The sequence below is a fragment of the Lissotriton helveticus genome, chromosome 3_1 (assembly GCF_964261635.1).
Source record: "Lissotriton helveticus chromosome 3_1, aLisHel1.1, whole genome shotgun sequence".
NCBI lineage: Eukaryota > Metazoa > Chordata > Amphibia > Caudata > Salamandridae > Lissotriton > Lissotriton helveticus.
The window spans coordinates 1,811,787,680-1,811,804,339 of NC_136061.1; the positions used below are offsets into that span (position 1 = coordinate 1,811,787,680).

Consider the following 16,660-nt stretch of genomic DNA (forward strand, 5'->3'; position numbering starts at 1 on the left):
ATATATAAGGTCTATGAATACTCGGCATAAAGGTGTCAGCCTTTGCAGGGCAAACGTTGTCTGGTAATTTCATTACATCACTGTATGCCCGTGCTCTGGGAAGGGGATTCTACTAGGACTAGCTGGTGCCCTGAGAACACGACGCTGTTTGTGAGCTGTACACATCGAAGATTGATATTTAATCAGCCGCAGCACGTGGAGGTAAGAGCGTTGGGGCAGTGTGGCCGAGTTGGTGGGGGGGAGTGGGGGAATTCAACAGACGACCATGAGGGAAAATTAATTATTACATTTACCCTCGTGGTCGGGTGTCGAATCCCCCTCCCCCCAACATGGCCCAACCTCTCTTACCTGCACAGGCCGCGGCTGTATTTCATTTATTGGCGAGGAGGAGGTAAGCCTAAGCTCTCGGGAGCTACCACATAGACTTTACAATGGTGAGAATCTTGTTGTGAGCACATAACTGTGACAAACATACGGTTCGTGCCTCAGAGGGTCTTCCAACAAAATGTTAAAAATTATTATCGACCTGAACCTATATCGACTTCATAATATCGACTACCAACCTATCTTCAATACAAGTGGACGTGGAGTTAGGAATAGAAAATCAATCCTTCCCTACCTTGTTCCATTGCCGGTTGATTTCTAGAGTTGATCTGTGTTGGTTGATATCATTCACCTTGTTATTTTCACAAAGAAACAGGATTTTTAAGGCTGCAAATCAGCTTCCTTACACCAATAGAGGATGCAGGAACCAGCAGTCTTTATAAATCAAAATTTTTTGTTTGCTGTTTTAGCTGTGATTTAGAAGGTGTTGTTCAAGGTTTCGGACTAAGCGAGCTGTCCTAAGTGGATCGTCGTTCAACAGCACCTTGTACTGGGTTTAGATGTATTTGCACAGTCGGATGGTGCCGGCCAGTTCTTGTGTACACTCAGCTTTTTTACAGACGGGCTAGATGTAGTAGCAGCTGCTACCAAGGAGTAGTGGTGGGGCAGGGAGTGGGTGGGTGTTAAAAAAAAAGAGAGAGAGAAGGGGGTTGAAAAACACATTTACCTTCCCAGCAGCTGGCACTTCTCGGTCCTCTACGTCCACGGGGCAGAAACATGAAGCACCCAGGCTCCCCTAAAACAATCACAACTCTACAATACAGCACTGTGATTGGTCTGAGCGCTATGGTTCAGTGCTCAGATGGGGACTGGGAGCCTAGGCATGTTCCCCACCAGTCTGTGTAATGCAGCCTGGCGGGGAACATGCAACAAGCGCATCACTGTTTGGCCGGCCAAAGACTTCCGGCCAAACAGTCATGCACACTTTAGAGTGCACTCTCCACTCCTCCCCCTGCTCTGCGGCCAGCACATCCCCACCCGCACCTTTACAGTACCTGACAATAGTGAAAAATAATATGATAATAACATTGTTATTATTATTTAATTATTCTTGTGGGGCGACGCTCCTCTGCCTTACCGGTGGATCCCCCACTAGCTACAAGTCTTTGAGTGACACGTCTGCTGGTTGCATCTTCAGCTCTACAATCACTGGGGCACACATGCCGTGCTACCACTGGGGAAATATGCAACACCAACTCGATTCAACAGGCATGAGGAACTTCATTGTTTAAAAGAGTTAGGGCCCGATTACGGATCTGGCGGTCTGAGGAATGCCACACTTGTAGTGGTGTTGCATTACGAGTTAGGCAGTCGGACAGCCCTGGAACCACCCGCTCTACCAGGGAACAGCTAGTCCCTGGCGTTGGAGTGGTGGTCAGAGCCTGCAATGTGCTTGGTGGGACCGCTGTGGTATCACCTAGCATATTATGAGTTTCCTCTCCTCCAGAGTTTACATGGAGGTTCTTCCAAGGAGAGGAAACAAAGGGGGCCCCACAGGGCCCCTCTGCGAATCAACTGCATGTGGATGCACACGGGGGCATAACATGTGCCCCACTGTGTGCATGCACATAGGTTCCTGCACGGCATGAACTTTTGAGTCCATGCGAAATAGGAACCTTGTAGTGCGGTCGCATTGGGGTGCCTTTTTTAATGGCACCGCCGTCTTTAAAAGAGGCACCGCCATGGGACCACCACACCGCCCTCCTGATAGACTACTTGAAAGTCCTATTCTGGCGGGTGGGTGGTGCGATATTCGGAGGAGCTGTGGCACAGTGGTTTGCACCTCCAGGCCACAGCTCTGCTAAAAAGTGGTAATCAAGGCCTTAGAGTTCCTGACTTCTTACAGCCATTCCAGTGAGCAACGAGACTCTCAGTTTCCAGAAGCTATTTGAGAGTAGCAAGCAGTAATATTAATACTCCCTACATTGACATTTGGTGACGTAGGAACTGTGTTATCACGTCAGAAAGCTCAGTTGTGATTTGGGCAGACATGCCTCGTCACATTTACATGGTTACATAGCAACTACGTCCTTGCGAGAATGCAGCGGTAAGCATATGTATAACTCCGTTCAGGACATTAATACTGCGATTTAGGAACAACTTTCCTATGATGCACTTGTGCAACTCTGCAGCAACATGTTATCATGTTTATAGCTTTATTTGGTTTGGCCTGGTGGAGCAAGTGTAATAGGAATTGAAACTAATCACTGAGCATCGAAATGAGTACTAAATTTGAGAACACGTAAACCCAAGTTGTATGCACGTTTGTCTTTGGGTGACACCTGCGAACTACACAGTGGATTAAGAGCCTTATTCCGAACCAGGTGGATGGACGTCCGAGGTGGGGCAGTCATCATCTCAGCCACCCTGGCAGGTGACTATCCATCATACTTAGAGAGCCACGCCTACACAGTGAAGATCTATTTCCCAGAAAGCAAGGAGCCATCACAGAAGCTCCCTTTACTTGAAGTGTGACTGCTCATATTGGAGCAGAGTCAGGAATGATTTGCATATGACTGGGTCCCAACTGAGATGGGATAATATTTAAAATACGCAATGACTGAGTTGCAGCCCAAATAATCATCAGTGGCTGAGATTAATTCATGCATCCCATCCATCACTTTTTTTAAATAAGACAATAGGCTGGCTCACTCTACTGATAGACCTTCACCAGCCTTTGGCCTCTCTCTGGCACTGTGAGGCAGCCAAGGAAAAGTTACATTTGAAATTGGTTTTAGCCTTCAATTAGGAGTGACTAGCATAGGTCCTGTAGGTCCGAGCCATTTTAGATATTTTGGATATTACAAAAAATTAATCTAAATACAATTCATGCATAATTTAGGCAGTTATTCTCCAAATATGGCATGGCGCTGTCCCTCTGGGATTTTTGTCTGATCAGTGGGACATTCAAGAGAGAAAATAAATCATTACAAATGCCTGATTTTTGAAGATTACGCAGCCTAACTCTGTGGCGAATGGCTAGACTCCTACAAGTAGAAGCTACCAGTATTCTGTCTTTACAATAGTTTTTGAGTTATTGAGAATAGCTCTTTAGGTGTTGCATTGCTACAAAAGGCTCTTGAGAATAGCACCCGCCAGTCTGCAAGGTCGAGAAACAAGTGACGTGGGAAAGAGAGAGAGTGCAAGCAAGGTAAGTGAGGAAGGCAGTGACAAAGCAAAAGAAAGCTATATACGAATGACAGAGGACAGTGAGCAGTGTAAAACTACTTCTTGATGTCCCATCACTAAAATCAAATAGGAACAGTAATGGGACAATGTAACCTTCCATGAAATGTAAGGCTTGATAAAGAGCTCGTCCAAGCAATTGCAAAGCATGGTAAACACTTGTAAACCAATGGCTGAGGGGACACACCTAAAGTCTACTAACACTCTGAACTATATTTCTGCGAAGTTTAAAGTATTGGTAACATGAGGCCTCTCATACAGCCATAGTGAGACCTAAAAAGAATGTACCAACACTTAACTGAGCATGGCCAAGCCACAAACTTGTAATCAAGAACTTATATGGTAACATTCTGTACACCGAACCAGAAATAGTCAGACTATTTTTATAAGAGATGTGAACATTTTTGCAAAAGACTGCAGAAAATTGTTTCCCAACTCACTGTTATTTTTTATGAATCCTCTAGTAGGAATGGGAGTAGCTGAGTTGAGATTGGATTGTTCAAAGCGACGATTTACCATAACGCCCTGCTGCAGGGAAAAGGTTTTGCAGTACAGGACCCCTAAAAGTAGATTCCCTACTTCATAAACCTTTTTGAATAAACCACACATTTAAGAACTTTTTATTTTTACCTTTTCTTGGCGGATCAGTGCCTTAAGATAATATAGGCTCTGAACGACACTATCCCAATTTTTCTCATTCAGTCTATTTGTAAATGGCTAAAATAATGTAATTATTTTATGTGTGCCCACTGCTCTTATGCAGGTTATATGTCTTGTTCTCAGACCCTTTCTCCTCTTTCTCTCCAGTTTTTGTCAGTTATAGCAGGGGTGAACTAAAACAGATGAAATATGAGTAATTACCAATACCTAATATTGATTGAAGAATTTCACAGTAGTGTTGTCCAAGCTTCAAAGAAATATTCAAGATGACAAAGCGAGAATTGTTTATTTTTGTTTAAAATATTTCATTGAATTGGTAAATATTATAATTTATCCATTTGAACAATTGCTATAAATGAGATAAAGCAGTATATAAATTATATTTCTCATAAAACATTAGTGAAAAATAAGACAACCTCTATCAAAAAGAACATGAAGTATATAAAATAAGACAAGGGAAAAAAGGATTAAGAAAAGCAAATGTATGTGGTAACATAAAAATACACTAATAAATAGCAGATATATGTTAAATAGATTCAATACAATAGCATAGCATTAACATGTATTTGTTGATAAATAATTTAAACATCATCTTGTCTAATAAATACATAATAAACAACTGCCAGGCCTCAATTAGACTCCCCTAAAAGTATATTCCTCTTTGAGAGTTAAACGGTAGATTTTAGAATAGCATTGATCTTTCGCCAAATATGATCCCCCAATAGATTAACTGAAGTATATTGCATTCAAACATCATGTGGAGTAGAATTCCAATATGATAACAGGCCGATCACTGCTCAGATATGGAGACATTCATTTTAGAAAGGGATAATGGAGTACAAAGTAATCTATAATGCAGGAAGTACAATGTTTGTATAATGTTAACAGCCTGGGACAGTTTGCGTTTTTTCCAAATATTGTTTCACAGTTGAAGAGATATTTTCCCCGTTCTAATTAAAATTGATCCTAATCCGTATTAATGTCCAACATATTGAGAAAATCATAAATACAATTGTTTGGAGGAACATTTGACTGATCAAAATGAATCCATGTAATAATTTTCTTATCAACAATCATTGTGTTTACAGGAAATACATTTCCAATAGCCTTTGTGAGTTTATCTTAAAGCATAGAAATATAATAAGAATTTAATATTTGTCCTGCAGCTGTCAAAAGGTATATATACTAATATTTATAATTTTCAAATATTTGATGCCCCCAGGATATTCCCTTTTTTCGGACTATGAATATTTTTATTTTAAATGTTTTATCATACCAAACAAGAGAGTGGATAAAACTATGCCTCTTTGAAGAATAATGCAAAAAGAACAATTGATGGACAAAATACAGAACAATGTCATACATTCACCCCAGTACAGAGATCTGGGACTAAATCCATAGTTTTTCGCTCACCTGCCATTCCAGTTTGGGCCAAGCCATATGTAAATCAGCCCTGACCCTGCGCCCAATGGGAACAGTCCAGACCGAACTGCCAGGCCAGGTCCTCCCTGGACTGGAAACAAGCATCCTAGGACAGGTATCGGGCTTTCACCCTTCATCAGCCAGGATAGCTTGACTCCAGTGGCATAGAGAGCACGGGACCCACGCCTGGGCATACCCGACCCACTTGTGGTGACAAATGCAAAAAGAAAAATTGATGGACAGAATGCAGAACAATGTCATATATTCACCCCAGTACAAGGATCTGGTCCTAAATCCATCGTTTTTTGCTCACCATGCCATTCTAGTTTGGACCTAGCCATTTGCAAATCAGTCCAGAATATGGTCTGACAGAGTAAAAGGAAAAATGCAGACTCAAGTGTGCAGAAATCAATTACTAGGGTCACAAGATTACTTCTCATGGTCAACCTAAAAGTGATTTCCAAATAGCATAATGAAATTAGTTAGTATAGTTTTATAGTAAATGTATAAACAATTTTGCATGTCGCACATTTCAAATGAGAAAATTATATTTGAACTTGGGACAAAAATTGTGAGGAAGAATTTGAAGATGTGAAGAAGGCATTGGCCAATACCTCTAACCAACATTTTTTTGTACCAGAAATTAAAACTATTGTGGCAACCGATGCCAGCTTGAAATGGATAGGGGCGGTTTTGCTGCAGGAAAGTGATATGGGTAAAGAGACTAATGCCTTCACCTCTATGACATTAAGACAGGATAGTCAAACTATTTCACAATGCAGGCAAGTCTCAGGATGGTAAGATTTGGAATTTGGCAAGGTTGGTGAGACATGTATGGCCTGGTCAGTGTAGTGATCAAATAAAATGGTGATAAAAATGGATTGGAAGATAATCCCACTATTGGGAAACACAATAGGTCAGACAGTAACCAGTCCGAAGAAAGTGTCCGGACCGGTGGGCATGTACATCTGCCCCCAAGCGTCTTTAAAGATTATATGGTCAGTTGAATTTTCCCTCTATCTAAGTGTTGGTTCTAGTTTTCATATGCATATTCAACCTTGGTGTTCTATACTCATCTTATCTTGCTTGTGAGTGTATGTTTTCAGTCACCCCAAACTCCCTGGTGGGAGTGTTACTTGTATCATATACTTGATATTATTTGGAGAATACAATGTTTTCCAGTTCAACATGGTATATTTTGTTAATTGTGGGCTTTGTTTATTGTATAATAAAAGGGAGATGTGTGACATCCTCATTAATGTCACTGGGGATTGGCCTTTGGCTGTGGAAACCTGGCTCCTCCAGGATTCTAAAGTCAGTTGTTTTGAGGAACTGTGTTTGGAAGTGACAGTTGGAACACAGATGTGGCTAAGGTGTTTCTAATAAACATCTGCTCCAACTTCCATTTTACATTCATTCTCCTACATTGCAGTAAAGACATGCCCTATTCCCCCTACAGCACACCTCCTATGTGTCCCTGGGTAGTCTGTGCTCCGCATCAGCTGGGCAACACGGGAAAGCACAATTTCTGCGTGTCCAGAACACTGCCTACCTACTCCCTCCTCACACCCTGTACCCTCGAGGCACCCTGACACTTACAACCTCACTCTCCCCAATGCGCTATACAAAGCAATACAATATCACTTATTAATATACACATATTCTTCAAACTAGAGATCGAAAAATAAGTTAGTTTGCGGAAAATACATAAAAGTAATTTTTTTAAATGAGTAAAAAGTTCCCTTTCAAAAGCAACACAAATCAGAACTTCAACAGCTTGAGATGAGATAACCCAGTGCCAAATTTGTTGAAGACAAAAAGCTGTACGATACCGGGAAACCTTGGAAAACTGCACACCACCCTCCTCTTTAGATGTCTTTCATCTATAGAAGAAATGTGTGCCTTTTTATCATTGCAAAGAGATGGAGACAATATTCCATTAATAGAATTAGAAATTGGTTTCAGTAAATTAACTATCATCAAAGAAACCAATTACAAGATTATCTGGGGAAAGTACCATCATTATAGTACTGAAACGACCTTAACATAACAGATTAAGAGAAGACCAATTCTAATTTGTTTAGCCAAATAAGTTCTAAGGAACGTATAAATAGAAGAGGGGCTGAAGGACAGCCTTATCTAGCAACTTTTCAGTATCAAAGTAAGGTGTTCGAATGCTGGTAATCCAAATTGAAGCCTTATGTGATATATATATTATGCAATATCAGACCAATGTTAGGACATTTGCATAAAATTGCAATCTAAGAGATAAAAAGTTTTCTCAACATCTAAAGCAATGCTTGCAAAGAGGCTTTAGGTGAGGAAGCACTGCTAATCATATATGAAAAGAGTTCTTGCAATCTCCAAACAACCGCAATCTCCAAGCAACTCCTTCACAGACTCCAGACCATCCAAAATACCGCTGCAAGACTCGTACTTAACCTTCAATGCTGCACCCACATCACACTTCACCTTAAGAAGATTCAATGGCTCCCCATTCACAAGTGCAACCAATTCAAACTACTCACAAACACACATATAGAGCAGTACACAACACAGTACCGTAATACCTGAACAGCCATATACACTTTCACAAACTCACCAGACTCCTATTCTCTGCTTCGCTCTCACTTGCACACATTCCCCACATCCGCAAAAGCAAAACTGGTCATTCTTTCTCCTACATTGCACCAAAGACATGAAATAACCTCCCTCAACACATCAGAGCCTCCCCTCACTTCTTGGCTCTTCGTATAAGCACCTTTGAGGCCTCACGCCTACCCACCTGCCAAGCACTCGAATACCCTCTTGGGTGATTAGTGCACTATACAAATCAATATAACATAACATACTGTTGTTAAAAGTCCTGAACTTGAGTTATAGCTATAACCTTCAACAAGCGAGAGGACCTTTAATAACCAGAATAACCTGAAGCAGAAGGCCTATGAGGCTATTAGAACATTCCTCCCACTTAGGGTAGAATGTTCTAATTTAGAAAAGGAGAAACAGAAAGATAAACATTGAACTATTGGGGTAGAAGTCTTATAACAGTCATTACTAGTCCTCAGTCACTGCATTGCCTTCAGTGGAGCCCCCAACAATCTAATGCGCTAATATTTATTATAGATACAGGCCAAACCTGCTTTGTGAAAGTGGTCATAGACTTCAAATACCTTCGGTGCAGAAAGTGCTGGAGACATGAGAAAAGAAATGAGAATAGGAGTTGAGAGAGATTATTTAAAGCTGCAACTGAAAACTGCTCGAGAGGCACCTACTGCAGGTGACCTTTCTGTTACATCTGCCTTATCTCTGTCTCTGTGCACTCTCTTACTTTGTCCTAAACTCAGCCAACAACTCCCCAGTTTACAGGGTCAGTGGAACAATTGGTCCTTCCCTGAAACCGTGCACACCCCCCTGAGCCCACGGTCTGTTGCTGCTCTTCCACTCACCCTTACTTTCGGTTAGCGTCAGCATATTAAAGTCAGCACATTCATTGCAGCATGTTTTCTTTAAAAATCTAAAAACACTTTCAAAAAAGCAACTCGAATCACAAAGTCCTAGTGAGGATGATAGTGGAGTTGGCAGTTTACTATGAAAAATAATGTATACCTAGGTTATTGGGAGAGAAATATTAATCTTCAATTGTGTCCTATGTCTATCTGTATGCCACATCCATCCACAGTAACTAGTAAAGCGCTTACTTCTAACTTTTTAAGAGACATTTTAACACTGAAAAGAATGATATTATTTAATGAAATTTACAACAAATGCACGTTCCTAAATCTGTTATCTCTTTCCAGGTGTGCCTTGTTGTAACACAACCACAGACATTTGAAGAACAATTTGCTATCTTATCACACAATAACAGCTCTAATGTATTCCGTGATACGAAAAATGTTTACAGAATGCTCAAGGCTTTAAATAGTTTTAAGCACGCACAATGTGCTTCTTATCTCTATCTATTTTTTCAGCTGACAGCCGAATAGAACAGAAGTATTTTTAACAAGATGCTCAAGCATATGCCGCATATGATACTGAAGCATTCCAAATTAAATTGTCCAAACACAATAGACCTGCTTCACTCTGCTAGCTCAATTGGAACTGGAGGGTTTCATTGTGTAAGTGGGTGGCCCACACCTGTACCGATCACTCATTAATCAATAGCAAACAATGACAGGTAAATACCTTTGCTAGTGGGGAAGCTTGATGGTGAGCGGCTCTGGCCATCAATGCTGACTGGCAGGCAGACCTTTGTTTGTATGTATGCAAGAAACTAAGGTGCTGCCAATTAATTACACCAGATTTGCATTGCAGTATCCTGCTATGCCAGTGTATACACCTGTTTGGCTTAGAACAGGCGTTTGTTGGTAAAATCCTAGGTAGTAGAAGCCTGGGTACCAGTAAGACTCAATGGGAACAGCCAAGTTGTGAGTTCCCAGGGACAGCTTAGCTGAAGGAGCTAAATGAGAGGGGAACTGGTCCCCTCAGTCAAGTTTATCACCCATCCACAGGTGAGAGATTAGTTCATGTAATCACTCTCCACCCTGGCAACACCCTCCAGAGAAACATGTGTCACTTAACATCGTATTTAATATTAGACTCTGTGCTAGCCCACAAAGTTCTAAAGCCACCATTGTCCACCGTGAATTTGTTCTCGATTGCATTACTTTATTTGGCTGCTCCATCCAAGTGAAACCCCAATGGAAACAGGATCAATACATTTTGACCCTCATTTTTGGGGATTTGGCGTAGGGCAGCAGAGCAAGTTAGCGTACTGCGCTGCCCTACGCAATAAAGTACATTTCTGTCCATTCCCCCTGTGCTGGCGCCTGTGTTGTTGGCAGGATTGTTTTTGAGCAGAAAGGGGCACCTTTCAGCACAGAAAAAATACTAAGAGGCATTTTCCTCTGTCTTTGCATTATGCAGCACACATAGCAAGAGGAAAAAATGAGGAGATGTAAAGTTAATTCTCCTCGTTACGCCTCACCTCGGGAGGGGTAAGGTTTTTGGCGCTTCCCCAGGTTTACATACTCTTTGAAATCTGGGGAAGTATCAAAATTCATTGTTGTTGCGAGAGAAAACCCCCTGCAACACCCATGGAACACCATTTGTAAAGTCCTCAATCTGAAATGTGTGTGTATTTTTAAAGTTTTAAAAGAATGCAGGCAATTAGTACATATTTGCAGCAAATACAGGTGTAACATCTTTAGAATGGAAGTTGTTGATCAGTGGGCATGCTAAATTACTATTAAAATGAGAGAACTGGTTTCATCTAGGTACGTTAAGTGATGAAGAAAGTGTTATCTCGATTTTCGGTCTCCTACAGCCTCGTCATTTGCTTCCTTCCTAAAGTACAGAAGGGAGGAAGCGGTCCCTCATGAGGGGTTATGATTTCAGGAACTAGATCTTTAACTGACAAACTGTCAAACATGCTTGTTCCGGAGGAATTTGGTTGCCCCAGTGTGGTGGAACTTCTATTCTTTATAAGGCTCACGGTTTTTACAGATTTTTATATATAAATACAGACAGAAAACAATGCATTTTCGGTCTGTAATTATTTTTAAAGGCCAGAAAATACTGAAAATGGTGCTTCTTGTGAGAAACTCCCCATTCTGACTTTCAGGAATGCCAGGCAACAGCTGAGCAGATAAACAGCATCAACAGTTAAAAACAGGATGAGATTTCCTTAAATACAGATACGTTTATTTATATTTGTAGTATAATGCTAATATGTGACTGTAGTGTTTTATATATGTGGCTGCTTAACTTGCTTAAATGTGACAGGCTTCCATGTATGAGTGTACTTCCAAGAGTTTAATAAATGTGAAAATATACCATTTTACAGCTCCATTTATTCTCAAAACAGAAAATAAATATAGATAAATACCAATAAGATCGCCTAAAAATAAATATGGATAAAAACAGTTGGATATTTAAAAAATGAAAATACCATAAAACCGGGGGCCCTAATTATTTATCAAGAATACCAATGTTGTTTTGAACACATTCTATGAAATGGTATAGTGACAGAGGTCAACTGGCAGTTCAAAGTTATTCTCTAGACCATAGATCCATTTGGGAGGGATTAGCTTTCTCAGAGAAGAGGAAGGGAACATGTGAAGAATCTGCATAGAGAGATTAAATGCCACTCCTTGACAAGTCTGAGCATGTCCTTCTTACAGGTACAAAGAGGGAACAGGCAGAACACTGCCACCAGTCACAACATTGAATCCCTTTGAAGTTATGAAGTTATGAGGGGAAGGAACCCATTTTACAATGTAAGTTATGGACAGAGCTAAGCAGTCGAGAGAGGACTTGCAGATCATTATGTGATTCTGAAATTAATTCCAAGATGCGGTGTGGGAAGTGGGCCAGCCTGCGGGCTGCTCCAAATACAATTCTGTAAGAGGTGGAGCGGTGCTGTGACATCTCTGCGTTAGGTAAACAAGCCCACATCCTAGAACTATCAAAATCCATTTTTAAACCCCCGCACAGTGAAGAGACTTCGAGTGAAGAGGAAACTACAGAGGAAGAAGGATTGACCAGCTCGATTCAAACCTCTTGTTGGGAGTGAAGGACCTCACTTTAGACTTGTACTTCTTGGACTTCGCTTCAAGGGCCAAAGGCATTGACCTTTCCACTCCTCTAGACTACAGTAGTGGGTGGGCTTACTGGAGACCCTAAAGGAGAAGATCCAGTTCTATTTCTGTGGACTGATCCTGTGGTTGGTACCTCTGCAATAGGTCACACTAGCATCTGCTGGACACGTAGGTGCCCTGCAAGTAGTTAGGAAACTATGGGTTTGGGGGGTGCAGTCTGCTCGCAGAGTCACAAGGTACTGCTAGAGGAAGACCAAAGGCTGAGGAGACTACAATGAGCTAGGATAGGTGGGCAGGTCCTGGCTGTTTGCAGCTCCTAGCTGCTAGACGGAAGAACCAACAGTGTCAAGAGATGTAGAAAGCATCATTTAAAGCAACCTGAAATACATCCAAAAAATGTAGAGTTTGGGAGAATCTAAATTGACACCTCTAGTGACTGGAGAGGGTGTGGCCCTGAATATTGACTCCAGAATATCAACTGCACACAACATAGAGGGCCAAATATTGAAAATAAAATATTGATAGGCAAATCTAGCATTTCTATACCCATGTCTATATATGTCTATATATATATATATATATATATATATATATATATATAGACATATATATTTTTCAAACAAAGCACCTTCGATTCGAGACGCACTCCATGGCGGGAAACATCCTTTACCACGCGGATTTTACTCCGCAAGGCTTTAACAACGCGTCCATTACAACGCAAGTCGTAACCACGACTTGCACTGGAGGGCGCTAGAGGATTAAGAATAGTATACTTACTATTCCAACACCTTCCCTAGTGTCCACGGGGACTGGTGTTAGAATAGTAAATTATACTATTCTCAATCCGTGCCCCCAACGCAAGTCGTGGTAACGACTTCCGTTGTAAGGGACGCGTTGTTAAAGCACGCGTTGTGACGTACGCGTCGTACCGTCATACATCCCTCCATGGCAGAGCACTCTTGTCGGACTTAATCTCCTCGCCTAACGCGTTTCGGAGCAGCACGCTCCTTGATCACAGGCACACAAATGAAAGCACAGGCATTTCCGGAAGGCAGCTCTTTGCACGCTTTTTATTCCTGCCCTACTGAGGGCTACAGGTGAGTTACAACAGTTTGCAGCATGCTGGGAATTGTAGTTCGCTAATATTTACTTAGTAGTCTTGTGTGCCTCCCACATGTAAATATCTATAGTAGGCTCCTTGTTTCCATATAATTTACTGTTTGTGTTGAGCCCTTCAGTGGGCCTCCTACATCAAAAGCACTCCAGTGTTCTGCCATCAGCCATCCCTCAGGAGACTCGGGCAATTCCATGTCTCCACGGCCCCCTCTTCCGGGGTTGTGCGCCTCACGGCTGGATCGCCGCACAATTAATTTTCAAACAAAGCACCCTCGATTCGAGACGCACTCCATGGCAGATCATTTCAGCAATCAACACTCTTGTCGGACTTAATGTCCTCGCCTAACGCGTTTCGGAGCGGCATGCTCCTTGATCACAAGCACACTTTGTATATATATATATGTTAATTTGTGTGTATTTCCTTTTGTGTGTAGTAAAGCAGTTTTTCTTTTGAGAGTAAAAGCACTGATTTGACAGAAATGTACCCACTTGTGCAATAGAGCTGGGTTAGAGAAATAGAAGTGTGCATGTCTGTTTGGCCGGTCTAAGACAGCCAGCCAAACTGACATGTGCATTAAGGAAACGTGCGAGCGCGCGAATCAAGATGGCCGCTCCCTGCCCCCGGTGAGCTCCTCATCACGTTAGCCCTTAATTGCCGATTTTGGGACGATTAAATTCCAGAATCTTCTTTTAAATACTGCCAGCAATGTTCTGAAGTTTATACTGACCGCTGCAGTGATTTTCCAGCTTTGAAGAGCAACGGAGGCTATTCCTCTTCCATCCTGGTTCTCTGCATCGACCTCTTCACCAAGGTACTGCCCAGCATTCCAGTTAGGTTGGTGGAGTATTATTCAGGGAAGGGCCCGGCTTAGGCCTAGCCACTCCCACAGTCCGTTTTAGCTACTGCACCAGCCTCTATTGAAAGATTTTCTCTTCAGTGTTAACTCTTTCACACATACTGATTATATTTGCCTACTCAACTTTTATTTTAAGGGAGATGGAGAACAATAATGTACAAGTTCCACATAATAAGAGGAAACAAAATATTTCTCCTCCTGTTAAATCTAAAGTGGTGGAATCTAGTGAACCTTCCTTGACTTTAATATTTGATTCGTTCTAGCACTGATACTATTGCATCAGAGATTTAAAACTTGTGCAAAGATATGGCTAGTATGTCAATGAAGACTTCCAAAAATGCAATTAAAATTCAAGACAATAAAGTTAAAATTGATACCTTTTCACCGCTTGTGGCAAAAATATCTCCTATGTCTGCTCTTCTTTTGGATTTGGAAAATCGTAACAGGCAGTATAACCTGCGCGTTTTTAATTTACCAGAAGACGTAGACGGTTCTGACTGTAGATTATATTTGGAGAATTTGATACCTTGTCTTTTGCGCATAAAATTTCCGGAGAAATTTGAAATAGATAAAGCTCATAGCATTCCTTCTCATCGTAATCCACATCACACAAAGCCGAGACAAATAATTTTCAAGGTTTTACATTACCAACATTTAGAGTCTTGATAAGGAAAGCGGGACGTGAAATTTCTTCTTTAATGGTCAAGGGTAATAAACATTTTATTCACCAAGACTTTGTTAAAGATACTGTTAAGACTCGCAAGGAATTCACTGACATTCATCCACGGTTAAGAAGTGTTGGATTTAAGTATGGTCTTTTTGATCCTTCGACAATGCGAATTTGAAAAGATCGTTTTTTGAAATCCTTACAGCGACCTGAAGATTTACTAATATTTCTGGATCAACACTCACAGCACTCTATGGGTACACATGAGCCTGCTACTTGAACATTGCTACATTATTTTTTTCTGGCTAATTTAACTGTTTATTTCATCACAGGGCTCCAATGGTTCGGTAATGCTTGCAAAGCGTGTGTGTGTGTGTTTCAAATTTGTTATTCATGTTTAATTGTTGTCCGTTTTTCTATGTTTGTTTGTCTCTTCATTTTCCCTTTTTTTCCCTTTTACTCTTTTCTAGAGCTACTATTTTTCTTCTTTTATTAAAACTTTTTCTCTTCTTCTTAGTTGTATTTTTCCTACTTTACTATGGCTAATGTTCATAAAATTAAAATAGTTTCCTTGAATGTCAAGGGTTGACAACATCCTGTAAAATGTACACAAAATGTAGATTATTTAGGTAGCTGTAAAGTGGATATTTGCTTCATACAAGAAACACATATTGAAGACAAGGATTTTGATTCTTTTATTTTTTTAAGTGAGTTGATTCTATCATATCTTCTCCTGCTATGGATAAAAAATGGTGTGGCTATTCTTTTTGAAAAAAGGTTATATTGTCAAATTTTAAGTAAATCTTCGGATTCAGAAGGTAGATACGTCATAGCAAAAGTTAAAATTCATGATGCAGTTATGTTTTTACTTAAATGTGTATGGTCCAACAGTTGATGATCCTAATTTCTGGTCCATTTTAACCACTGAAGTTCTCAAGTTGGGCAATGTCCCACTTATAGTTGGAGGGGATTTCAACCTTATATTTGATCCTTTATTAGATAGATCTTCTCTCAGTAAATTTCGACCACCTAAAGCATTTTTTACTTTTAAATCTTTATTTAAAACTACCAAATTGGTGGATATCTGGCGACTACATTTTTCAACTGAAATTTATTTTACTTTTTTCTCTAACCCTCATAACTCGTACTCAAGACTAGATTATTTATTCGTTTCTCAACAATTAATTAATTCAGTCGTTACTCCTAATATCTGCAATATTGATATTTCGGATCATGCCTTGATTTCCATGGTACTACAACTTAACTCTAATTTTAAAACTCAATCCAGATGGTGCATGAATACTAGCACTGTCCTCAATAAACAAATTAAACCGAAAATTTAAGAGTACTTCCAACTCAACCCAGAAGGCTCTACATCTATGGTGAATCGATGGGATGCTTTCTAGGCTATATTAGGGGAGCAAAAAACAAATCATTCAATGAAAAAATTAAGGAATTCGACAAATTGCAAAATCTTAGAGACTTTTTATCACTTCCAATGACCCCCAATATAGAATGAAATTTCAAAAACTTCGATATGAGTTTAATTCAATCTTAAGCAAAAGAGCAGGTATACAGCTCTCTAACTCTAAAGCCAAATTCTGTTTTAATGCTAATAGATCTGGATGCCTTTCGGCCAACTATTTCCGTATTAAAAAAGATAAAACACAAAGAGTTCAATTCATGGCCCCATGGAAAAATTGCATTATCACAAAAAGATATTAATGAATTTCAAAATTATTATGCTACCCTATATAATAAACCTAATT

At 40.4% G+C, this 16,660-nt stretch overlaps 1 protein-coding gene across 2 annotated transcripts in view; it reads right to left on the reverse strand.

Annotated features, from left to right (window-relative positions):
- The window catches only part of MAN1C1 (mannosidase alpha class 1C member 1), a 261,775-nt gene that overhangs the window by 66,293 nt on the left and 178,822 nt on the right, over nucleotides 1-16,660 (reverse strand). The window lies entirely within an intron of this gene.